Source organism: Passer domesticus, chromosome 9 (genome assembly GCF_036417665.1).
Source record: "Passer domesticus isolate bPasDom1 chromosome 9, bPasDom1.hap1, whole genome shotgun sequence".
NCBI lineage: Eukaryota > Metazoa > Chordata > Aves > Passeriformes > Passeridae > Passer > Passer domesticus.
The window spans coordinates 28,729,954-28,755,713 of NC_087482.1; the positions used below are offsets into that span (position 1 = coordinate 28,729,954).

Below are 25,760 nucleotides of genomic sequence, written 5' to 3' on the forward strand. Positions count from 1 at the left end.
GAATTCTCTACAGACCTTTCCTTGGTGTGTTACTTGTGTTGCTCAGCTCTGGCTTAAGTGTAATTTTTTGTCACTGTTTCCTTCCTTTCTCACTTGAATTAGGAATTTCCTGAGTGTTTAGAAAGTAATGGCCTTGTAATGGCTGCAGACACAAATAACACCTTACTATTAAGTTTGAAAGTACTTAACAAAGCTGAAATTCCAAATCTAACCAAGTTCCTCAACATCAAGACTGGGAAAAGAAACCAAAAGCTGTTGCTCTAGAAAATCACCTATCAACCCAGTGGCCAACAAACCTGCTCAACTCAAACTTTACAAAAACAAGTTTTATATGTTCCTAGGATTTTTCCTTTATAGACACACTTCTCATACAGATGAGCTTTACAAATGTAAGCAAATGTGGTGACCAGAACCTTATATATCAAACCTTTACATCAGGGAATTTTTGTTAGGGGTCCAGCTGGAAGTCACTTATAAATAAATACAAATGACTGGAAGTCTAAGGCAAACTGGAAGAAAAGTTAAGGCCTTTGTTACAACACAAAGGGTTCTGTTGTAACCTGTGTAAGGTATTTTTATGGCCAGTCTGGGCACAGGATGACTTAGGATTTTGTAAACTTTCCTGGAGAAAAGAAGGGTTTGGTAATGTTCTGAAGGAGGGAGCAGCATTTATTATTCATTATTGCCATTTCAGCACTCGCTGAGCAGGTGCATTACCAGTTTGTGGGGCTGTTGGAAGTCCCCAGCATGGCAGAAATGCTGATTTTTGCTGAGGAACAGTGTTGCTGCACAGTTCCTGAAATGTCTTCAGCCACATTCCTAGAAGAAAAGTAACCATGAGTGGAAGAAAATGGTCAGCCTGCCACCCCTCATTTCCAACTGTGCATTTGTCATGGATCTGAGGATGTTCAATTCAACATGGGGTGATAAAAAAAAAATAAATTTAACTGTCTGCTGTAAAAGCAGTGACCATTTTGCTGTCATATGTTCCAATTACATTCAAATGTCTCTGGTTAATTTTTCTTATCTCTTGTATTCTCTTCCAGGCAAAAACTGATGGCTAATAAAATTCACAGTAGGTGTAGTTTATTTTTGCTTTTTCACCATACAGAAAAAAAGCCCTTTTTCACCATACAGGAAAAAAAATCTTCAATCAAACTGGGTGCAGCTCACCACCACTCTGCTACATCACAGCCAGCCACAACAAGCCAGTTTTAGCTGGGAAACAAGAAAAATAAAGTATCATATAAAGAGAAGCTTCCATCTCCTGTCAACAAACACTGTTTCTTTAATGTTAATCATCCTTCTATCCTGAAATTTTACAGTGAAAAAAGGTCAAATGTTTTATGCAATTCAGAACAAGGCAATGAGTTCAGAAGAAAATTTTGATTTATGTGCCACTCCTCCCCGTGTTTCTTCAGGAAAAGAAACCCAAAGTTTAACAGCAGCAGATTGAAACTGAAATAAATAAACACACTGTCTAGCAGTTATTCCCAGCCAGTTATAGGTCTTTTCCAGATGATTAATCCTTTATTTAGTAGCAACAATTTAATCAAAAACTGATTCAAAATAATTAAGATTCCAAGCTCCAGAATAGTTCCTTTCAATATAACCAGCAACTTCTGCCAAGAAAAAGAAGAGCTTCCTTCTGGCATGCCTGAGCACTTCAGGCAGGGTGAGGAGGCTCAAAGAGGGAAGTGCTACAGGATCTCTGTCCCACCAACATCCCTCGAGAGCCCGGCCCAGCTGGAAACTGAGTCACTGATCTTTGCTTCAGTAAGTGTCCAGGGCCCCAGAATATCAAGGACATGTGCTAATTGTGCTGTTTCCGGGGTTCTTGCAGGAGTTAAGCCAGGGGTAAAAAATGTGCCAGATGCTCACAAGTGAGTCAGGGCAGCAGTGCTGCTGCTGCTGCCAGGAGCAGGGCACAGCACAGTTTCCTCCTGGCTGCTACCACAGACACTTGTCCAGGCCAGCATTTCCCAATTGCCCTGCTCCACCCCTTTTCCCTCTACCAATGAACTCTGTCATGCAGTTCCTGTCCTTATCAGCCCCAAAGCAGGAATCCTGCAGGCAGTGTGTGCTGCTCCCCAGCCTGCTCCCAGCCCCCTTGGGCCATCTGCAGCAAGGTGTGCCTGCTGCCCACCCTGGGAATCGCAGAGAACACCCTCTGCCTCCTGTGTTTGCACAACTTGCTGCCACAGGATCCTCAGCACAGCTTTGAATGGAGCAGGGCTGTCAGTTGAGCTCATTTACCAGAGCAGTGAAAGATTCTGCTGTTCCCCTGCCAGGCACAGTGAAACCATCCTTGTCACCCTGGGCCTGTCCGCAGTGCCCACCCTTGCTCATGGAATCTGTCAGTGGAGCCCGAAGATGGATGAGCACTCCCCAGCTATGTGGCACCTACTTGAAGTCTCACTGTGTTTACTGCAGTTCAAATGCCCAGCAGTCTTTCTGCACAGCAAAACCAACAAAACCATGCTCCAAATCAGCTGTGTCCTCAGCACGTTTCTGTTCCCTCTAACACCTCACTCCCTCAAAGCAAGGAGACTTTGATATCCTTTGGGAATAAGCTCCCCAAGTTCACCCTGGATTTCCCCACACACTGACTCCATCAGGCTTGTGCAATGCCTCCAGAGCTCTTGTGTTAGAGGAGCTGCTGAGCACCTAGTCTTTATCTCATCTCTCCAATGGTTTTACAACCTCTCCTGCATTCCAAGTTGTCTCTTCTCTGAACTGAAGGCTTCTGGCATAATCATCTCTTTCTCACACTGATCAGCCCTGAGATTTGTTGCAAGGGTTGCATCTCCTCCTGCAGACTCTCTAATCAGTTTCTCTCTGAGTCACCGATGCCATCTAAACACTCATTATCTACAAATGCAATCTTTGTGTTTTGGCTTGTAAAATTACAGGTGACTTGCACCTGAAAATGTCTTGCTCCTAGGAAGGTCATCTTTTATAATTGAGATCACTTTATTACAATCAAAAGTTATTTGGTTGGTAAATTAGTTTTACCATAGATCAATTCCAATGAATAAATGTTTCCCTTTTTTTTAACTGCCTCCAAGAAAATGCAACTAAGTGCAATTCTAAATAGAGAGAATTTTGGTTCAGTATTGGGAAGGAAGGAATATTTCAAATGTTGCATGCTTGCCAGGTGAAAAACTTCTTGTGGTTAACCGAATGTAGGTGCTCAGTTGGATTTACCATCTTCTATGTTACAGCATAAAACTGGATCCAGCAGTTTGTTAACAAGCAAAAAGGACTTGCTTCCAAATAGGAAAAAAAAACAGGAAGGAAAATAAGATCACAACTCTCAGGTACCCAATATATATATACCCAACTCTCATCAATACCCAATACAAACAGAAAACCCATTTATCTGATTTGAAAAGCCAGAGGGGGAATGGGGAAAGGAGGGCAACACTTCCCTGTCACACTACAGTCCCAGTCACATCACCCAGCCTCAGCTGCTGGAAGAAATGCAGTGCTGACCAGAGTTCCAGCTACAATCCACCCCTGGAAACAGCAACCATTGAAGCCTGCTTTCTAGCAGGCTCATGCCTGGTTGTTGACTGAATTATTTTCAATGTTTTTATCACAATTCTGCATCATAAGTTCATCCCTCTCTGATGACTGTCTGGAAACTGACAGAGAGGAGAAACTTTAACTGAAAGCTAAATCTGGGGCTTTCTTTTGTTGGCTCTTTGATGCACAGGTTGAGCTCATACTGCATTCTTTAATGCAGCACCAGTCTGTGCATTTCCCTGGACAGAAAAATGACTGATGTGTCCTACCTTTGAGATCTCCACACTTGGCTCCATAAATTATTATAAGGGACAGATGAAAGGACACATGAAGCAGCATGATCCCTAAGAGACAAAGCTAGGAAAGAAAAATAATCAATAATACATATTTCAAAACATCTGCACAAGTGTTATTATCCTGTAGCTTGTGTTAAAGTACTTCCAGTGTTCAGCACTCAGTACCAGAGCAGCTGCATGTGCACAGGGACACCACATACAGGAGTAAAGAAACACTCAGAGTGGGTCTCACAAATACCAAGGAAATGCTGGATTAAAAGAGATTCTTTTATGCTGTTTACATCAGTTTTCCTGCACCCCTATTCCATTGACACATGAGAAAAGACAAATTATATTTCCAGACGTGCTTCAATCCATTTTGGAGATAAGAAAAGCCCAGTTGCACATTTCAGACCGTCAAGAAATTCTCTCTCTGCACAAGAGAACACATTTTTTTTCCCCTCCTGTAACCAATTACTACAAAATTCATCAAGTATCAGATATCTACATGAGAGAGCAGGGTAAAGCTACCAGAACACCAGACAGCTTCACACAGAGGTTTGATACTGCCCATTTTTGTTCAGAGAGGAGAAATGACTCAGGCACACTTGACTGTGGTTTGTCTTTGGATCTCAGACATGCACTACTTAATTATCATTAGAATCCATAAGCATGCATGGATTATTTCTTTGTTAACACTTACACGAGGAAAGTTGGTCCTAAAGGGCTTGGGAAAGTAAAGCCAGAGATTTACTCTACCTTTGCCATTCACACAATGCAAGTGTTGCTGTGTTCCAATCCCTTTGTAGGCCAGGATTCAGCATGTCAATAAAAATTATATTATTACAATAAAACCAGAGCTGGACACTAACAAAATCAAAATATTTCCTTTTAGCACTGATTTTACACCCATTGATTATTTTGGGGTACACTTGAAGAAGAAGCTTATAAGTAAATTCCCCCCCTTCCAGGGTTCTCTTGAGGGATAAGTGCCTAAATGTGTGCCACTGTAGGGGTACAAATCCAGCCTTCAAAAGCTGAAGCAAGCCTTCTCACTAGTGATCAGAAGGGATTCCTCACATCTCTGTTTTCTGGAAATCATTTCTTGTGTTCACAATACTCCATTTGCTTTAGCATCCTCCTGCTGCAGCCTTCTCCCTTCCCTTCTGTTCCTAAAGGCCCCATTTCTCCCCTTTCCTCCACATCTCTCATTGTCTTGTCCTCCATACAGTTCCTACACACTAAACCCTTCTCTCAATGGGACTGTAAGAGAGGGTGATCATCAGAACAAGAAACAGCTTCCCCTTCCCACTGTTTGGATGTGAGGATCAAAAATAATCACAATCCAGCCAAGTTTAAGCTAGAAGCACATTACTGGTGAGAGCAGGGCTCCTTCCAGCTGGTGTCTGACTGCAGGAGGAAAGCACACTTCTGCTTCCTCATATCCCCCAACACGCACATTGTTATGCTAAAGGTTCCCATTAGTTTATGGATCTGTCATCACAAATGTGGCTCATCCTTGATTAGGCCAACTGATGCAATCTGTCCCCACCTCTCTTCCTGGGCTCTGTGTGTACATTACTTTCTCTGAACTAGTCTAAATTTAAGCCCTCACTGTGTTCTGCTGTTTTGTGATTTAACACACCTGATATTTCATAGAGGAAACACTACAAACATTCAACAACTATCAAAAACATGGAACTATTCTAAAGCTGCTGAAGTATCACCCATTTTCGCTCAGTTCCTTAGGCCAGAAAAGCTTTAGCAGTCTTGCAGCATAGCCCTGTGCAAGGCAGGTCTGCACTGGTGCCATGGCAGCCTCACACCAACCCTTTGGACCTCGTTCAGCTCTGCCCCAGCGAGGCAGAGGCAGCAGGAGCTGTGTCTGCACTTGTCAGGACAGAGCCTGGCCCTGCATTCCTACAGCTCTCCAGCCTCTGCAGAGTTCTCTGAAATTCCCTGGGGTTTGGGCTGGTTTTGACCAGGAGCTGAGACCTTGTCCCTGCATCTGTCAGCCACAGCCTGTGAAACAAAGACCACTGCAGAGCTCTACTTTGTCAAAGAATATTCAACTAACTTCTGCTAGACTTTTTTTTTTCTCTCTTTAGAAATAAATCCATACTTACATTACATTCCCAACACCTCAGGTTCTACTTCAACATATTTTGTATTGTCAAGAAATATAGAAACTAACAAAAGTAAGAGCTTAATTGTGCAGTAGTATAGCAGGAAAGGAAAAAAGTTAGAGGTCTACATTTAAGCAATTTCAGCTTCTCTGAGAAACTTCTTTAAACCAAACTCCTTGCACAAACAACTTTCTTCCTTGGTAATAGATGAGTGTATTCTAGACAGCTGATGATGGCCTATCTAGTAATTTTAGAATTACAGAAGAGATCTAGGCAAGTCAATTTCTGGAGCCACCTCAAATTCTGTTTATCTCTGAACTACTGCTCTGCTTTTCCTCCATAAATAAAGTGGCCAAGCTAAATGTTTCGCAGGTCACAACAGAACCTCGGCAGATGCACCTGGGACGCAGAGCAGCGTGCGTGCCCCGGGACACCGAGGGCAGAGCGGAGCAGAGGCTGCACCGCCATTTCCCCTTCCAGGTCTGCCGGGTGCCGCCGGCGGCCGGGGCCGTGACACCGCCGGGGGCCGGGGCCGTGACACCGGCGGGGGCCGGGGCTGTGACAGCACCGGCGGCCGAGGCCGTGACACCGCCGGGGGCCGGGGCCGTGACAGCGCCGGTGGCCGAGGCCGTGACAGCGCCAGCGGCCCTCGCCGGGCTCCTGGTTTGTCCATCTGCACCCAGAGCAAATCCCGTCCCCGCTCAGCGCGCACCGCATGTGCTACGAGCTCGGTCTCGGGTCAGAATCCGCTCCTTCTTCTGGAAACAGCCCGTCTGTAACACAAACAAAAGAACAACACGGCCTCTAATTTTGGAAGGCGGCTTGCACGGGGCCTGCACGCGCTCCGGGGAGGTGACCTGCTTTTTATGTGCTGGGCCAGTGCTTCCTGAGGCGCTGGATGTTTGTTTTGAGGAGTTTTTAGGGACACTGAAGTGAGATGGCACAGACGGCAGCAGGACCTGGTGGAGCTGAGAGCGGGAAGGGGCGATCTGCTCCCCCAAGAGCTGCATCTGTGCCCTCCATGCTGACCCACATCCTCCACTGGGAAAAAGGGGGGAAATATCCGCAGTGCTTTAACGTACGTTAAAATAGAGCTTTAAAACCTAGTTAAGCACAAGCAAGAAACAGTTAAGTTCACATCGGAAAAAAAAAAAAAGAAATTGGCTGCTGATCAGGAGGAGGAGCTTGGCTTTCAGTGATTTCGAATGAGAAGTAAATCCAGGCTATGGGGAAGCTTTCTGCCCCAGCCTGGTCGCCTCAGGGGTGCCCTCAGCAGCCCCAGGGTGGCTCCCAGCACCCCTCTTTAGCAGCCAGCACCTTTATTTCCATGGCCAGGGGACACAGCAAGCTGGCAGTGCCCCCAGCAATCCTCACTGCCACAGGCAGAGGCATATTTTTAAGCCATTACGGCTTTAATCACTAATTTGTTTGACTTGTGCAATTGTGAAGGGATTGTCTGTGCTGTAAGAGGGGGCCTGGGGAGCCTGTAGAGAGCCCCTGGGACTTTGCCAAAGCTCCCGGGATGGCATTTTGTGAGAACATAAAGACCACACGTTGACAGGTCCCAAAGGGCTCTGCATTGCGGATTGGCAGAACCACTGAGGTTGGGAGAGACCTCTGAGGTCAAGTGCAGCCATTTAAGCCCTGCAGACATGACCCCAGTGCAGTTCAGCTGCACATGTGGGGTCAGGACCCTTGGCACTGGGCAGAGCAGCACCAGGGCTTGGGAAAGGCTGCTCCTGCTGCTCCAGTGGAGTTGAAATCCTACCACAGGGATTCCTGCCAGGAGTCCCTGTCTCACATACGGAATGCAACAGAGCTCGGTGCTGTACACCATTTCACCTCCTGACTCGCTGCCTCTGCCCTCACACCAGTGTGACCAGATCTGTTAATGTTTGGAGGGTGTTTTCTCTAGAAATAACTCCTGTTGCTGCTGAGCAGTGTTACCCTTTCAACACCTGCCTTCACCCTCTCCTCCTTAAGTAACTCTGTGTTTCTTACTCTCACATCTTCATTCCCTTTTCCCTTTTTTGATTTTTAAGTCATTAGCCTCTGCACTGGGTTGTTCTTCTGGTTTTGGTTTCTTTTTCTTATTTTTTCCTTCTGTGGTTTTGTGAGGACATGAAAGCCAATGGATGACAGGTTTACAACAGAAATGACTTAACAACCTGAACCTGATTTCTTGCCTCTGATTTAGTGGTGAAAAAGGCAAGGCAGGACATAGACTCAGTAGGGCCAGAAGGAGGATGCTCATCAGCTGCCACACAACAGAGGAAAGTTACACTTACGGAGACCTGAGCTGTTTAACCTTCCTGAGGTACAGAGACGTGCTCTCCAGCACTAACTTTCTATTGCCTGTTTATTTCTCACCTTGTGGAGATTATTTTGACTTCCCCATTATTCAATAATCTACGGTTCTGCTCCTTGCATTAGACTGGATTCTACTTTGAAAAAATACTTTCGGATATCGGGGAAAAAATGGCATGGAAAAAAGGGTTAAAATTTAGGCAGAGCAAATGTTTAAAAGCTTCAGGAAGCATTTCATTTATAGTGAAAAAAAAAAAGCACACAAAGAAATGAGCTTTCTGCTTGTTTCTCTGGTTTAAAGTTTATTTTCTACTTCTTCCATTTTCCCAGGATTCCAATAGCCCTAGAGGGCTCAGTAGTACAGCTCTGTCCAAATCTGTCTTAGGTGCACAGAAAGTCCATTTTGATCTTCCAGTACCTGCAAGGAGCCCACAAGAAAGATGGAAAGAAACTTTTTACAGGGTCCTGGAAAGACAGAACAAGGGGGAATGGTTTCAGACTGACAGAAAGTAGGTTTAGATTAGATATTGGGAAGAAATACTCCCTGTGAGGGTGGTCAGGCCCTGGCACAGAGAGGCTGTGGCTGCCCCTGGATCCTGGGAAGTGTCCAAGGCCAGGCTGGATGGGGCTTGGAACAACCTGGGATAGTGGAAGGTATCCCTGCCATGGCAGGAGGGTGGGAATGAGATAGGTTTTAAGGTCGCTTCCAACCCAGGCCATTCTAGGATTTTCCAGTTCTGTGCTGGCTGTGAAGAGATCCTTCATGCCAGGGAATCTCTCCAGTTCTGGAAGTCCTGGCCTCGGCCACGCTCCCACAGGGAGCACCCCCCAGGGAAGGGTTTTGTTCAAGAACACTTACAGAGAGAAGCAGCCCAGTGTTTGCACAGCAGCTGGTATTTTTATAGTATTTTTACAGGCACCGGGGCTGCTGCACATCTGTCACCTCTGCGGTGTCCCTGACGCAGGTGCTGGGTGTTCCTGGAGGGAATGGCTGCACTTGTGGCATTCCTGCTCCGGGATGGGCAGCACAGCCAGCTCTTCTGGAGGCACCAGCCTGCTGCTCCTGCCTCACACAGCTCCTCTGCTCACCCTCCTGGAAATTCAGGGCTGCAGGACAAAAGGGCTGTGTTCAGAAAGCAGCAGAAGAAAGATTTTGTCATTAACCCCACAAGTGATTAGGTAACAAGTGGCATCAAATTCAGTGCATTGTAAGAAATCAGAATCCCATATTTCCAGGTGTTCTGGACTGGGCAGCAAAGGATGGAGTATTCAGAGACCGACAGTCAGTTGTTTCCATCTCTGCATCCTGTGTTCAAATGTTGGGTCTACAGTAAAGGTCATAAAAATCTCCCTTGAGTGTCTCTCTCTCTTCACGAAGGAGGAGATGTACATGTCTGAACATGGCCCCAGGAATCTAGAATTAATGAATATTTTATAGTCACATTTTAAATCAGAGGCCAGCCTAATGGATATTTATTTAGAGCTGCTGCCATAATAGGAAACCAAGTTAATGAAAAACATCAGCAACTTCAGCTAACAGGGGAAGGGGAACAGATAAATACAAAATGTACACAACTATTGTTGCAAACTTTCACTGTGACAAAGACAAGCACTACTTATCCAGCCCACATTGGCAGCCTAGAACATTTTAATGTGCATGAATTTACCATCACTAAAAATCAAATTAATTTACTCAGCTGTTAGTAGTTTAATCAAAATGTTAACAAAACCCTGTTAACAGATCAATTCAGGAGGGCTCTGTAGCTCCCTGGTAGCATAACAAAAGCCAGAATTCCAACTTGGTTAGAAACTGCAGTTTTGTGAGACAATTTATATTACCAGTGTTGCCTCAGATGGTATTTGTGACCCTTAAACATCTCCCTTAACCTCCCCAGGCCCCAGCTTGAAGGCATGGAGGGGGTTATTTCTGAGGAAGTAACATTTGTTCCAAGCTGGGATCTCTGAATGATTATTTGTGAAAGCCTTTTTTTTTTTTTTAATAGGTTTTGATTAAAGCTGTTCTCACAGTACAATACATTTAGTCCATTCCAATGCACCTATGAAACAAGTTTGGAAAATGCACTCAGAATTACAATACAGTAATTTGTAACAGAGCTAAAGAAGATTCTCAGGTGACAAAAGAAGGGGAAAATAGGGAAAATACAACTTCCCTGCTGGAGGACTATTTCTAAGGTATTTTCCCTCACTGATGACAGGACAGACCTTGTTACTGCAGACCAGGAACCTGCTTCCTAGAACAGCCACTATAAATATGACATCACATTAATTAACCTTTTTTTTTTTTTAATTCCTCTGCCTGAGTGACATTACAGTGGAAAGTCTAAGATAATGTGCTCATTAACTTTTCCATTCTTTGAAGCAGTAAACTGAATCATTCAAGCAGAAGTACTTGAAACAAGCTCCACTTGTCTCATTTTTTCCTGGGTTATCTGCTCAGCATAAGTTTCCCATGCATGAAGCAACAATTCCATAGCAAATACTAACCTGAAACGTTCTCTTCTGTACCTATTTCACCCTCAAGTGGCTCATTCAGTCACAGGAGGCTTTTAAGCAGATAGTGGAGCTGCAGCCATGACTAAGTGACAATAATGAGACCAGGCAGTTTAAAACCTTGATATTGTTTCTGCCTTATACCCAAGCTGACACCCCACTGAGATCCTTCCACATTTGCCTCCCTTTATGATACTGCAAAAGGCACAGCTCATCAGAAACAACAACATTAATGAGATTTCTATTGGGATTGCAGTACATTTTTCTATTGGGACCATTTGGACACTACTATTTGTCTAATTATTCCTCTCCTAATTAATTCTGCTGGCAGTTGCAGATCTTCAGTTACGTAAATACTCTCCTGTGTTTGTTCAATTAAGTGGAAAGATTCCTGTAACCTAATATATTAACATTAGGATAAAACAGCTGCATAACCTCCACCCAATACAGAAAATCCTGGAGCTCTCTAAAGGAAAAACCTCTCAAAGTTTCTTAGACCTCTTATTTTTTTCCTCCTGTAGTTTCTCATAATTTTCAAAAGTATATTCCAAATATTTTCTTCCATTCTTCAGAGCTGGTAAAATGTATTAGACTACCAGTGAGTAAAAGAATAACATTTCTTTGGAGAGCTACGTGGCAAAGAGCTTTACCACAACTTTACTACACCAAATGATACCACTTAAATCTTTAAAGGCTTAAGGAATAAGAGTTCAGCACTCTGCTACATTATCCAGCACCCACACACAGAGCTGAGGATGACAACACGAGTTCTGGTGTATTTTGTCTTCCTGGCTTCCATTCCAGTGGGGACAGACAGAACTCATTTACCCAGTTCTTTGGAGGAGCCAGTGTTAGTCCTGCCTCAGCAAACGGGGCCAAAATCCACTAACAGGAGACCCACAGAAAAATGGAATTTTCCCAGCAGAAAAAAATAATTTAATTGTGCAAAAGGACAAACTCTCTACAAGTGCCCACGTGTCCATGTCAGTGTTCCTGACTGTTCCAGCTCCTGTGCTGACAGGCCACTTCCCATGCCAAGTTTTCCTACCCAGACAACCTTTCCCTCCTCCAACTTCAAGCTACTTCAGACTTGCAACTTTTTAAACAATTACAAATCATGTAGAAGAACCTCCTCAGTAACTCCATGTCTGTGGTTTCTGTGCTTTCCAATGTGTGCACCACAGCCTGTTTGCTGTGGTTTATGACTAGTGATTTACATTGAAAATTGCCTTTCAGGGCACGAAGGACATGCCAGCAGGTAAACACTTAGCACTACAGGCAGAATTAGCTTTTAGGAAATGACAATCTCAAATTTAGGGACGTATTTAGGACAGCCAGAGTTACACAGAGTGTCTCAGGAGGCCAGCTGGTGGCTGCAATTCAGTTATATCATGGATTTGGTATCTAAATGTTCTTATCAGGAAAGTCTGCCATTTCAGCAAGGTAAAGTAGAACAAGTGTTTTAACTCCAGTGGATTTTGACAGTTCTCATGATTACTGCACTTCTAAAACAAACACCTCAGGGCACATGACAGGCTGCTCACAATGTCTGCATTGGCTCTCCCTTATCACAGACTTATTTAAGTTTCCAGTTGGAAGCCATCAGCTTGGAGAGAGGGGTATTTTAATGAGCTGCTGACTTGGAACCCAATTTTAATACTCAGAAGGAGTAACAGCTGGTAAGTACCAGCCTTCAAGGCTACATGACACACATTACTTCTTCAGACTATAAACAGGATTATTGAGTGTTACAAAACAGAATTAGACTTTTCATTCTCTGGGACTGTAAAATTATTTCAGTGTGGATTAGCTTTAGGTTTTTCAAACATTATCAAAGTTATAAATTCTATTTAATGCAAGAACTTCCAGCTGTGTCAGTTAAAACAGCAATTAATAAAAAATCATGCCAATTAGCCAAAGAGCCTATAAGATAACGATGACACTAACTTCTTTCCAAAAGACTCATCCCAGTTAATACAAAACTCCTGTTTATTTTTTCAGCAATGAAGTGCCTCCTATGACTTAGCATTCCTGCTTATTTGGAGTTGTACAAAGAGAACTACTCCACAGCAGGTTTGGCATGAATTTGACATTAGTAAATAATATATGTTAAATATTGAATAGGGATGCAGCAGATTTTACTCACAATCAACAAAAAGAAAGCCTTGGATTTTTATCTCAATAGTTATGAAGCAGGAGAAAACTTTGATAGGAGAAGGATCAGGATCCTTAAAACCAGATGGCAGTGAAAATATGGTGGTGTTTCAGATGCTCCAGAATGTCCTTTGGTCTGTCTTCACCACAAAGATGCAACCTTGGTTCCTAAATCCAGGTGAAGACACTGCTTCTCCCCACACCTAATCTAATCCCTCGTATTCAGGACACCAAGAGAACTTCTCTGCAGAGTTCCTTTCCACAACTTTTAACTTCTCCAACCACATGTTTCCTTCCAGTTGCTTGTGTTTGGAACACAGCAGGTTTCCAGTGCAGTGCAGGGCACAGGCCAGGTGCCCTACATGCCAACTTCACCCTTCCCCCAAGAACACAAACCCCCTCTTGAACCTCTCCCCTTCACCCAGATCAGCACATAATCCTCCAAACACATTTCAGCAGGAATGACGAAACTCAAACTCAGCTGGAAATTTTAAATTAGGAGGTTTATGGCAAACACCTCTACACTGTATTAAAATATGCACCTTTCTTGCCAGCCTCATCTACCTGCCTGAGATAGTCTGACTGGGGTACATCTAAATAAAATGAGCTCAACTTGGATTTGATCTCAACAATTACTTAACTTTTAAGTAACACAGAATCATAGAAGGGGCTGGGTTGGGAAGGACCTTAAATACCATCCAGTGCCACCCCCTGCCAGGGGCAGGGACACATTCCACTATCCCAGGTTGCTCCAAGCCCTGTGCAACCTGGCCTTGAACATTCCCAGGCATGGAGTGTTCCCACTCCCAGCTTCTCTGGGCAACATGTGCCAGAGCCTCACAGCGAAGAATATTTTTCCAATATATAATATAAAACTCCTCTCTCTCAGTTTGAAGTCATTTCCCCCTGTCCTGTAACTCCAGGCTCTCATAAAAAGTCTCTCTCCATCTTCCTTGTGGGCTCCTTTCAGGTGCTGGAAGACCACAGTTCAGTCACCCTGAAGCTTCTGTTCTCCAGGCTGAAGTACATTGAGTTTGTTTAAGAGTGGAAGGGGTGAGGGAGGTGGATCTGAGAAGACATTGGTGTGTTTTTCTAATTATATCAGCTGATTTTCTTTTTCTAAAGACATATCTCTATTTTTAGAAAATGCTGTCTCCCCAGTACATGCACTGGACATGTAGTCAGTGAATAAATAAGTACCTGGGCTCTTGCTTCATTCACTACTGAGGGAGAAGAGGCAAGGATATTTCCTTCTGCTGTAAAACCTCAGCCTGAAAACTGCAATTCAGGTACAGTTCTTCTTCCTTAAAGGAAAAAGAAGAAAAATAATTCATCTGATGACCAGGAAAGGGACCAGCAATTTGTGCTGGGATAAAACAAGTAGAAAACATTCAGATATATCCTGAACTGGAGCTCCTGCTGTCCCAATCATCAAAATGAAAACATGCATGTTCCCAGAAGTGCAGTTCTTCTCCAACCCCAAAATATGTCCTGTCCTATCCCATCTCCTCTAAAGAGCAGAGGACAATCAGTGGTTAAACAAGCATGCGTAAGAATGTAGTAGCACTGCTATAAAACAAGCTTTAGCATGGTCTGCTGATAAATCTGCTGTAACACAAGATGTAAGAATAGCCCTTGTCCTAAAAGCACTGGGACAAATAGATCTAAATCTTGTACAAAGTGAAGCTGAATTAGAAAACAACATCAACCACGTGGACTTGCCCCCTGCCTCTCAGCCAGGCCCTGCCACCCTCACCTCAGAGGCAGCAGAAGAGATCTATCTCATCACTCAAAGACCTACCCAGGTCAGCTCAGATCACCAACTGAAGTCACAAAGCTGCTCTGGCTCACTTTGCCCAGAGCAGGGCACACATCACCCCTCTGGATGCCTTGCAAAAGGCAGCTGTTACCAATGGGCAGAGGATTAGGAGAAGCTGCAAGTCAGGGGGAAACAAACATCCAATTCCAGCTTTATGTATCAAACGAACATTTCCATAGCAACCACTGACTCGATCAGCCCAATTTTCAGTGATGGATTTGTATTTGTTAAAGAAAAGAAGCATAAAATGTTCATTTGAGGCTGTTACAAAAGGGAAATACTCAGCCTGTTGCAAGAAACTGCTTGGCCATACATTAAGAGCTATGGTAGATGAAAGTTTTTGTATTTGTGCATTTCTTTGGGGCTATAAATTTATTCACTTCTGTGGATGTGATCTCTTCACACTCTGCACTCAAAAATTTTAAAAAGTTGAATTTTAGCTAAAACCTATAAGAATAATTCAAAAGTAACAATTAATTACCTTTCTAAAAACCCAAACCTGATCAAGTTTTGATCAAGAATATATGCTTATATATTCTCCCTCATTTTTCAAGGTTTGTTGTAATTATCCATCAGGAATCAATGTGCTCAACAGAGTTTAAAAATATTGGGGTTGCACCAGATGACTTCCAGAGGGTCCTTCCAACCATTTTCCCTATAGCTAAAGGAGAGAACTGACTGGTTTGTATTTTGTCCAGCTATTTGTTAATTAAAATACTACCAATGACAACATATTAACCAAACTTCCATTGTCACATACTTCAGTAATCACCATAACAACAGGTCTCTTACAGATTAAACTTTAAAACACTTCAAGGTAATAGAATTTACTGGCAACCCAAGTATTACCAAACTTTACATTCCTAGAACTATAGAAGATTATATGAGAGCAAAGCAGACTCTACAGATCAGATCCCATGCCCAGACAATCAGATGAAGATAGGGAATTACACTATCACGGCATCAACAAGTCTTCAGCTGAGTTTCTGCCGTTTATATGCAGCTAAAGAAACAAGTCGGAAAAAAAAAAAAATCAAGATCTCCATAATTAGCTGATAATTCAGCTGAAATGAGATGCCACTAGCGACTGTTAGGTGTTTAGTTTTGCTGTCTTCCCTTTTATCAGCAGCACAAAAGTCAGCATTTCAACAACTGCTGTATTTTCCTGCCTGAATCCTGGCTTCAGAAACGATTGCAGGGCAATGATGGCTGTTTGCTGTGCTCTAGAACAACTGGTATTCCACAGAATCCTTGAAAACCTCTGGAGTAAGTGGTTAATGAACACATCCCTGAAGGCTTTCTGGGATATTTTAAAGCTTTCACATTCTGCAGGAGAGAAGCTGGACTGTGAAATGGACTAGGACAGTATTTGTGGCTATTGCTGTAGGAGGCAATATTGTAAATATTCTCTGTAAATATCCTCTGTGTGTTCTGAGTGTCAATGCCTCTTACATGCCAGCAGTCATAGGGTTCAGTGGGTCAATATCTAGTCCATTTATTTGTGAAATAAGCAGCTGGAATAACCCTTTGATTCTGATTGCTTCTCCAACAAGAAGGCTGGCAACCTGCTCATACAAAAGATCTGCTCATTTTCAGTTTTTGCACATTTTCGGGGCAGTCACTGGAGTTGTTATTTGTGGCTTGTTGCCCTGGTCTGGGAAGGAAGGACGAGCAGTAAATTGGCTCAGGGTCCTGTTTATAAAATAAGCTCCTACAAAAACTTAAATGGGGGGAGGCCTGGTATGAAATAGTTACAGTACTTGTGATAAATGAACAAAATTACAAAATTGACACTATCTTCTTAGAGGTTAAGGCTGGCACCTTTGCTCTTTGTACAGGACAATTTTCATTTTCTGATCTGCTAATAATTAAAAAATGCAAACAGCAGAGGAATAAGATAGAAATCAGGGACTTCAGATTGCAGAGGATAGTTCAGATAATACTACTAATTATTTTCTAGAATTAAGCAATATGAAATGCTGTTGAGATAAACAGCTCTCTTTTTTCCCTTAACAGTAGAGATTAGGAAGAAGTTTAAAAAAAAAAAAAAGTAAAAAGAGAAACCAAGAAGGGCAGCGGAGCACAAAAGTCCACTGACAGCCTGCAGGAGCCTGACACCTCAGTTTTATTTGTATTCTTAAAATCTACTCCTGCTGCCAAGGCTACGGAGTTGATGTGCTCTGTTTACAGCAGGAGAAGCCAGAGCCCAAGACAACTGCAGCACTGCCAGGCCTGGAGGTGAAGGCACTGCTTTGTTACAGGGGCATTCCCATGCCCGAGTCCTCAGTGAAGGAAGAAAATCACCAATGGCAACACCGCTGAATAAACACAAAGCACATTTCAAGGGCCAGCTGAAGTGCCCAGAGGAGACAGACATTAACCACCCTCACACTCATCCTCAGGACAGTTTTGTGTCCACATTTGACAGTTCTTCCCTTGAACGTTGTTTGGTTTGTTATAACTCAGAAGCTTAAAATAACAGTGCCCAGTGTAGTTTTAAAGCCCAAAACAGCCCTCTAACAATTGCTTAATTTATTTCCCACTGTCATGTCCTAAGACTTTTATCTTAGGTCAGAACAAAAGAATTCCAGCCTCCTGCCCATGTTAGACAGAGAGAGATTTTGAAAGGCTATAAGGACAACCATTATTTGTTGGAAGGTTATTTATGAAGAACAGGAAGTGCAGGGGAGATGGAAAGAAGTCAAATTGCTTTCCAAGAATAGGAAGAAAAGCTTTATAAAACAAGTATACTTTGTCACTTTATCTTTGCTTCTCTCCTAAGACAAAAGATTTTGTGTTGTGACTTTATCGCAATTGGTTTTGTATCTAGAAAATTAAATGTTATTGTTCTCTAAAATGATAAATCTGCAAAATCTAAAATTAAAAAAAAAACACACAAAAACAACAAACAAACAAAACAAAAGTATTTGTCTATTCAACAGCAAGATAGATAAAATGCTACGTGCCAGCATCAGTTGGCAGGTTCTGCCAGGGTGCAAAGGCTTCCAAACCAGCATGGCATGCTTGAAAGAGTCCTGTGTGGATTCATCACAGCAGAGAAGTTTAGCAGGACCTGAGCAAATACACAGATCATCTTTTCAGAAATCAGATACACGAAACAATTCCTTCAAAGCTCTCTGGTGTGGTTTCAGTTCATTATCTACCAGAAGAAAGAAAGGAAAACAGACCTTTAAAACAGACTATCAAACCAATAGTGGAGTTTTCAAGAATGAGCAATTTTTTCTGCTCTATGGGACTGGGCTTAAGCAGATCCCATCCCTGAAGGGAGTCTAGGAGCACAAACACAGAACAGGCAATTCCACCCTGTCAGGAAGAGGAGCTGCTCTTTCCACTCTCTGTGGTCATACAGTCTGTCTTTTCCAGACTGGGAGGCTGGAAATTTGTTGTTAAATTACATTTCTAACAAATTTAGGAGCTTTAGATATTGCTTCAATACAAACTATTTTTTATTACAACTCCTTTACTATATAAAAACTATTGTCTTTAAAATTAAGTTTAAAGCACTACTGCTATATAAAAGAAGTTTTTTTTTTAAAAGTACTTTATCCCCTGAAACACAAACAAGGTTATATAAACAGCATTTGTTACCATACAGAATCTAAGAAGCCTTTTGTCTCAGTTATTGTCTAATTTTTTTTTGTGTGTATGTAAAATGCTGACACATTTGGTAGGTGCCAACAGGTTGAGTAATCCCACAGGCAGCTCTCTTTTCACTACCTACCATTATCTTCACACCATGAAGACTGCTTTTTGTCAAAATAAATGAGGTTATTCCACATGACAACACATCTTCCCCCACTAACTCCAACAGCTGTAACCTGAAAACAGAAAAAAAAAAAAAAATTAACTGGCAAGTTAACCCCAAAACTTTTTATTTGTTTAGAGTTTGAAACAGTGACTGTACCACTTGTTTTTATACTTTTCTCTCCCTCATCTTCTTGTCAGTACAAAACACATACTTAGAACCTGGTATGTTCCCAGTTAAATCAAAGAACATGGCAGCATCCAAGCATCCACAGTTACCTGCACTGAGACATAAATGGATCATCATTTATCAGTCACTTTGCTTATGCAAAGTAGATAATGAAAATCACATGGATGATAAGAGGAGTGTGTGCAGAAGGTGTCTAGGAGATAAAAATCTATGTGGATCTAAGGCAGAAAACATGCTTTTAAGCTAAAAACGAATCAGACCTCACAGCTGCTTTTGAGAAACTACAGCATGTCAAATTCAGCTTTGCTTTCACTTAGATCATCTCTCTTGGAAAGGCTGCAGATGTTGGGTTTTTTTTTCTTCAAATTTAAGCTTTTTCTAAAACTGGGCTAGGAAAAAACTGAGACTGCACATGTACATCTTTGACTAGAATTTCCTAGAGGAAACAACTTCATGTAAGAAGCCTGTGAAGATGATGTTGAAATCAATGGCTTCCCTGCTTCCTGTGCCCTTTCCCTCCACTATGACTGCATTTCATTTACCTGTATTAACAGCACTGATGAGAGCCAAGATAAGAGAAGGAATTAAAAAAGCTGTGATGTTTTCTATGCCATTACTTCAAGTGCCACATGCAAACCCAAGCTAACAGCCCCCTACTAAGGGGAACTAAAATAAGATCTTGCACACTGGATGTCAGGTAGGAGTGAACATATTTGTGAAAATTACTGTGGAATATGTACTGCATCACAAGTGGCAAAAAATTCCTTCCCGGGGAGATTGAGGCAGGGAGAAGGTTGCAGACACTTGAATTGGGTTTTCAGGTACTGTGCAGTTTATTGGGATCTGGCCCAAGGGGACAGCTCCCACACACGTGTACTTTGGAACATCTAAGCATGGGAATGAGTGCTCTGGCTGGCTAAAGAACTCAGTGTTCAGCAGCTTGCAGTGGTGGTGTTCTTAGGATGCACTCAGAAATATAAACCAAAATAAGGCCCATTATGGCTTTGGGGTTAGTGTTTCTTGGGGTTTGTTTTGTTCTTTCGGGGATGGATTTTCAAAGATGTGTAGAGAAATTCTAGTGGCAAGCACTTTACATTATTAGACCACAAGTTGTCTTACCACTGAGCACAATTCATTATTTTTATCTGGAATTATTGGTGATTCCAGATGTGACAATGCAAATATCATAGCCTTACAAAAACGATGTGTGTTTTTTTTCACATTCAGGTGAAAAAAACCCCACAAATATTCTATTCATAGAAATGAATGATAAGTTCATAATTTACACTTGTTTTTAAAAAATCAAAGGAGCAAAGGACTAACTTTCAACTGATACTCCCCATTCTTAAAAAGGAAAAAGTTGCCAAAGGACAAATGTAACGCTGACCATTAAACAAAGTAAAGGTTCCACCTTTCTTCAGAAAAGCACTGGAAACACCACACATAATCAATCTCTCAGTGAGCTTATTCTTTGGAAAGGAGACTCCTCATTCCCCAAGGGTGCCATGGTCTGTTGTGTGCCCACAGGTCAGTGTCCTCACCTGCCTCCCAGCCTGGCAGCTGAGCAACAGGGCTTCTGGCTTTGGGTAAGGCAATGTTTGAAATACAGATGCAAACAAGACTGTAGGATATGAAATACGATAAAGCTAAATTCAGGAACTTGTCAGACACATCAGGTCAAGTTACTGAGCAGCACAAAGGGTTCTGAGTCTAAGAAATGTCTTTAAAGAGACACCACATGTGTCTTGCCTGGAACTCAGCTGCTGGTACTGGATATTGGACTGTCATTAAAGCAGACACTGCCTGCTACCACACTATCAAATGAACTTGAGAGTTGGGCTACAGATGGACAGAGGGGTGAACAATTAACAATTTGCTAAGCAAATGAGAATTGAATTTAAGCATTTTTTTTGCCCTTTCCTCTGTTCCAAAACACATAATAGTGAGGAGAATCAGAGATCCCTTTCTTCTGTCATGGTATTATCCAGTGCCTCCAGGTGTTTTAGATACCTGGAAGGTGAGGCCAGAGTTCAGGTCCTCAGATTTTGTGAATTGCATTCACTCCTCAAGCTCCTCCCAATTCCTTAGGGTGCCAGGCTGCCTGGCAGGATCCTCACTCCAAGCCCAGCATCCTCACTGACTCCAGTATTAGCCACTTCTGATTGTGCAGCTGCAGCTCGGTACCATTTGATGCAGCTCTCCCGCTCTCCTGTCCCCCTCTACTCCAGCCTCATTAATCAAAAGGGATGTTGGCAAACTGCAGTAAATGCCAATGAAATTTCTTCAGTGCCTCCTTAAGTCCTATTGAAAACTGTGTAGATGGAAATTCAGACATTTTGCTCAGCTGCACTGCACAGCTGACACTGCAGCATAGCTTTTCAGAAAGGCAAAGGAAAACAAAATACAGAACCTTCTCCTGGCATATACAGGTCACAACTAAATGACTGAACAGAAAATGTTTGGTTTAACCAAGTTCTGCTGCAAAAACCAGAGCGAAAGCTTCAGGACATCACGTTATGTGGGAGGGAGGGAAGAGCATATTAAAAATAAAAGCAAAGGAAGTGCCACAATGCTTCCACTGAGCCCAGCATCTCTGTGATTGGCCAGGAGAGCTGTTGCTGCACAAACTCTGCCTGCTCCTGCCCCACGGAGTAAGCCCTGCTCCCTGTTACAACAAGCTGAAGCACAGCATGGCAAGCTGTCCCAGTTACTAACCCTGATGGCCATGGCCCCTCAAGCTAACAGCAGTAACAAGTTTGCCCAAGATCCTAAAAATCCCTCAAACTGAGCTGTGCGTGGGCGGAAAATTGTAGTCCACAAATGTTTCATGCTAAGCCTAGCAAACTTGTCTTCTGTAACTTCTGGTTTCCAAAGCAACAGAACATGGTTCAAATCCCTGCTGGGGTATTGTCCGATAAAAATCCCTTTCAAGTGCGTCATCACTATAAGAAGGAAAGCAGGGAAACAAAGGTGAGGCAATTTCAAACAGTTCTAAACTGAAGGCAGAAAGTAAATTAAACCCCCTCCTCAAAGAAAACAAGCCTTGGGTTTACAACTAAAATACCTTTACAGGGGATTATTTTCGATTTTTAAATAAGAAAATGTTTTCCCTTTGTGTGGGACCCATGTATTAAAATCAACACAGACGAAACTGTACCTGAATGTCTAAAAGTCTCATCTGTCCCAGAAGTAACTCTTTGTATTGGAAATCAAAGGTGTGCCATAGCCTGGGGAAAAGTGCTGCAAAAGTATCTGCTGCTTTAAGATATGAAATGGAAAAGCTAACATCCTACTGCTTCAGCTCCTACTCTAATGCAAAGCAATGCTGAGTTTGGAACAAACCCCAGAAACTTAACAAAACTAACAACTTTAATGTCCTGACAACTGATATGCTGGAGCAAGCCCTGAAGGGCCCATGGGATTCAGTAATACACTTTGATCATAAAAAGGGGTAGGAAAGTGAATGATCCCAAATAGCAGGCCAAGCTACTGAGAAAATTCCCAACATATAATTGAAAAGACTGAGTTAATAAGGATGTTGCATTAATTCAGGTCCATCAATAAAACAACTCTAACAGCTTTAGGTATCATCTTCAAAACCAGCATTAATGTGGAAGTGTTCAGCAGAAAGTCAGCACTAAAACTCGGTGTTCAAGTGCTGACTCAATTTAGTCAGCACTAAAACTCGGTGAATAGGAAATTTCTTCTGCAATTACAAAAAGTAATTGGCCAAGATGTCACAAGTCCTTTCATCACGGGAGTCACACATGGAAATTACAGGATGTGCTTTTTTGGGGAATCGCAACAATACACGAGAAGTATATAATAAACAAAACCATGTTACAAACAGGATACCAATAAAATTGAATTCTGTAGTTCTGGTTTGGAGAGTATTCTCACTCCTCAGTCACATGACAAAGTCTAAGCCCTATGCAAAGGCACAGTAAAATGACTACAGCAGCCAGGCTAGGGCCAGATTTGACTGCTTCAATTTTTAGAAGCCTCTTGCGAAGCTGGGACACTTGCTCAGTTTGTGAACCCCCTCCAAACCTTGTGTTTCTATTTGGGTACTGTTGTACTCAGTCCAGCTGGATTAAAGCTAAGCAGAGAGATGCCTTCTGAACATAGCAAAACCATAGCCTCAGGTTCCCTGGACCTGTAGGGAGCATGTCCTCACTCCCTAGCTGAACAAGCTATTTTTAGATTACACAAAATGGATGTCAACAGATCTGCTGTAATGAAATGCTGGTTAAAAAAAGCACCTGTCTTCAGCAAAGAGATGGCTCATGACGGCTCCCACAGATGTTCCTAAAATGCTGTGCTGCCCTAGTCAGTTTTCCAAAGGTTCTTCATGCATCAAGCTCTCTGGGGTTTGCACATGGCAGAGTGACATCAGTTGAAGAAGGAGAAGAAAACACTATTACATAATAGAGAAGTGTTTTGAGTCTGGAAGCAACTGGTCTCTCATTTGGCATCCTTCTTTTGTCACCATGTTTCGCACTCTCCCGCTTACACTGCAAGATCTGGAAGCACACAGTGCCAGCGTGACACACAGCACAGTGCCAGTGCAACACTCAACACAGTGGCGCTGTGGCACACATCACCAGTGTGACACCCCATGCAGCACTAGTGTCACACACAAAACACTGCCAGTGTGACGGAGCTGGGACACAGGGTAGGGTGGGGCGTCTCTGTGTGCAGCTGACATGTAGCAGCTGAGGAGGACAAAACCACAGCTGTCCGTACAAACAAGTCAATTCTTTATCCTGTGTGCACACAGACCTTGGACATACACAGCTGGCTGAAAGGCAGGCACATTGCTTTACCCCCAAAATGGTGTGGGCACAGTGCAGACGTGTAGGACTGGCTGCTTGGAATGCAGAGCTTGGGCACAGAAAGTCAAAGCCCGATAAGCACAGCTCTGATGAAATATGACAGGAAAAGGCAGAACGAGTGGGGCGACATTAAAGGCTGTATTCCAAATGGCCAGCCCGGCTCCCCCCATGCAGACCGGGCTGCACAACAAAAACTGCCCTTGAGGAAAACCGGCCATGGAGACAGACTGGGGCTGTGACACCTCAGGGAAACCAGCCATGGAGCGGGACTGGGGCTGTGACACCTCGGGGAAACCAGCCATGGAGCGGGACTGGGGCTGTGACACCTCAGGGAAACCTGCCATGGAGCGGGACTGGGGCTGTGACACCTCAGGGAAACCTGCCATGGAGCGGGACTGGGGCTGTGATACCTCAGGGAAACCTGCCATGGAGCGAGGCTGGGGCTGTGACGCCTCAGGGAAACCCACCATGGCAGCCACCTCCAGGGGCTTTGATGTACTTGTTTCTTGGTTTAATGCCCATCAAAGATCAATCTAGTGTCTTTGCAAACGACCATGACATATTTAAAAATGGAGTGAGATCTGATTATCAAAGATAACAGCTGGCACCTCTAAACTTACCTTTTCATGATTGCCCAACAACATGTGAAAACAATATAGAACTTTTCTTATGCCTGACCTAAAATATCCACAAGGCAAAATTGATTCTGAAGACAGGAAAAAAAGAAAACAATGATAATAGGATGTAATCTATTAATCTTCACAAGGCTCAGAGAAGAAAAGAAACATTAGAGGACCCTAGAAAACATAGTTTTTTTTCTTCATCTTCTCAGTATTTTCTTTGTTTGAAATGAATTTTTGCATCATGTATGAGATATACGAATAGGCAACAGGCTATTACTTTTAAGGGTTAATCCTTTCTTAGCAAAGTGTGTTCTGTGGCAGAGCACAGCACCCAGACATCTGTAATTCTTTGCTGTTTTATTGTCCTTTGTTGTCCTAACTCGAATTGTCCAAATTCTTATTACTCTAATTTTTATGACTATTTTTATAACTCTTTTATTGCTATTAAACTTTTAAAATTTTAAAACAAGTGATTGGCGTTTCTCACAGAATGGTTAGGCAGCATACCAGAATCCAGCACAGTCTCACCAGCTTTTTCATCTGGGTTCTTGAAGCACAATGCCCAGCGCTTGCACTGCGCCGTCATTCCATGTCTTCTCCTGACCGGAACCATGCCGTGGCCACGCCCAGGATAATTTGGGTGCCAAAGTCCTGTTGCCTGCAAACATCACACTCTTTCTTACCCAGCTGGTGCTCCTCTCTGCATATTTGCTGAGCTGACTTTACTTAGGACTGTTGACTTATGAGTGCTTTCCTTATCTTGGCAGTTCCAGCAGATGTCCGCATGGCCCCTAAATTCTGCATCTTTTGTGTCCGCTATCAGTGGGCATCCTTCTTCCCAAGTTTTGTCAGCCTCCCTCTGGGACTGAGATCAGTGAAACGTGCCCAGCCCTGAGTCCTAAAGACAATTCTAGCAACAAGTACTTTGCTTTTCTAACAGCGGGCCATCGCTTCGAGCTTGCAGGCTGCTATGTGTGTCACAGGTTAAATGCCTCTTCTTGTTGATCAGGCTTGCTGAAAGTGTGTAAAGGCCAGGCATCACAGACACGCTTTCTTCAGGAAATGGGACCCATGGCACAGCTTGCAGCAGGTCCGCGCCCGCGCCTTCCCGAGCGCCGGCGCCTTCCCGGCGCCATTCCAGGGCTCAGGGCGCTGCCTTGTGGGCGAGAGCCGCCATGACAGCGCGGGCGCCGCGCGGCGGGGCCGGGGGGCGGGCAGGCACGGGCGGCCGTCAGGGGGGCGGTTCCCGCCCGGAGCCGAGCTCGCGCTGGCCCTCAGCGCATTCCCGCCGCGCTGCTGGAAGCGTGCGGGCGGTGCTCGGGCTCTGGCAGGAGCGTGCGGCTGCTGCGGGGTCCCAGCCGCGCAGACCTGGCTGCTGGCCGGGGCTGAAATGCCAGAGCAGCCGTGCGCCGTGCACCGCCAGAGCCCCCGGCAGGGCCGGGCTGGCAGTGCGGACACCTGAGGGAAGCCCTGCCATGGCACCGCCGGGGCCGCTCGGCAGAGGCCGGGCTGGCAGTGCTGACACCTGAGGGAAGCCCTGCCATGGCACCGCCGGGGCCGCTTCTGCTCGTGGGCCGCCGGCGGGAGCGATGGCTGGGAGCTGCCGACAGACCGGCACTGCTTGACC

General features: G+C 43.7%; 2 long non-coding RNA genes across 6 annotated transcripts; one reads left to right on the forward strand and one right to left on the reverse strand.

Moving 5' to 3' along the window:
• The first annotated feature begins 6,582 nt into the window (after window positions 1-6,582).
• Window positions 6,583-17,693, forward strand: LOC135307783 (uncharacterized). The gene is made up of 3 exons (XR_010368431.1): window positions 6,583-8,246; window positions 15,847-15,986; window positions 16,737-17,693. It is a non-coding gene; the product is annotated as an uncharacterized LOC135307783 (long non-coding RNA).
• Window positions 8,525-25,237, reverse strand: LOC135307781 (uncharacterized). 5 transcript variants are annotated; one of them, XR_010368428.1, is made up of 5 exons: window positions 24,662-25,237; window positions 18,463-18,559; window positions 17,687-17,880; window positions 9,096-9,343; window positions 8,528-8,654 (listed from the first exon to the last, which is right to left on the reverse strand). It is a non-coding gene; the product is annotated as an uncharacterized LOC135307781 (long non-coding RNA). The 5 variants fall into 5 exon arrangements; XR_010368430.1 differs by having other exon boundaries at window positions 8,525-9,343; window positions 17,687-17,793; XR_010368426.1 differs by having other exon boundaries at window positions 8,525-9,343.
• Window positions 25,238-25,760: the final 523 nt, after the last annotated feature.